At 61.8% G+C, this 824-nt stretch overlaps 1 protein-coding gene across 12 annotated transcripts in view; it reads right to left on the reverse strand.

Moving 5' to 3' along the window:
* ZNF521 (zinc finger protein 521) overlaps positions 1 to 824 on the reverse strand; it is a 294,631-nt gene that overhangs the window by 292,138 nt on the left and 1,669 nt on the right. The gene's annotated exons all lie outside the window — the stretch shown is intronic.

Here is an 824-nt window from a genome sequence, read left to right on the forward strand (position 1 = left end):
GGGGGGGGGGGGGGGGCAAGGAAAACGATGTTATATAAAGTGACACCCACCCTCACACTCCTTTCTGGTCCCCAGGAGGGAAAAAGTGTGAGTGTATTAGCTGTGTTAATAGAGTTCATAAACCACCCTGGCGGAGTGGGGTGCTTTTCTCTCAATCAAGTCAGCAGGAGTGGGGCTGGAGGAGAAACACCCTCCCCAGACTGGCTGGGGGCAGAGAAAGGAGGTGACACTTGGGAGGATGCTCCTGCCAGAGCCTGGGGGAAGGGCAGCAGGGCTGGGGGAGGCGGCAGCGCGGTGCCGGTGGGAGGGAGGGAGGGAGGCAGCAGATGGGGCAGGAGAGGAGGCGGCGCAGACCCACTCTCCCCGGGACGTTCCCGGGCCCCGCCACATTCTCACAAGCCGCCCTTTGTCCTCCTCCTCCTCCTCCGGGGCCTGTGCTCCCGCCTCCTCGGGGCTCAGTTCTGTGTACGCTCCTTAAAGGCTCCTGGGTATTTTTTCCTCCTCCTTAATGCCCCCTCCTCCCTCTTTTGCTCTCAAATCGCCCCCCGCCCCCCGGCCTCCTTCTCCGGCGCAGGGGTGGGGGGCCCTGCACGTGGTCCCGGCTCCGCGCTCCCACATTCCAGCACAGCTCCGGCTCCACCAACTCCAGCTCCGCATCGGCAACTTCCAGCCGGCCCTCCCACCAAAGCCTTTTCCAACTGAGAGCAAGAGAAACGGGAGCCTTCGGGCCATCCCAATCACACTGGATCGCACCCCCCCCCCCCCAAAAAAAACAAAAAACCCCAACCCTCTGCAACTTTGTTTCAACCGAAAACAAAAGACCA

The sequence above is a fragment of the Alligator sinensis genome, unplaced genomic scaffold (assembly GCF_000455745.1).
Source record: "Alligator sinensis unplaced genomic scaffold, ASM45574v1 scaffold117_1, whole genome shotgun sequence".
Lineage (NCBI taxonomy): Eukaryota > Metazoa > Chordata > Crocodylia > Alligatoridae > Alligator > Alligator sinensis.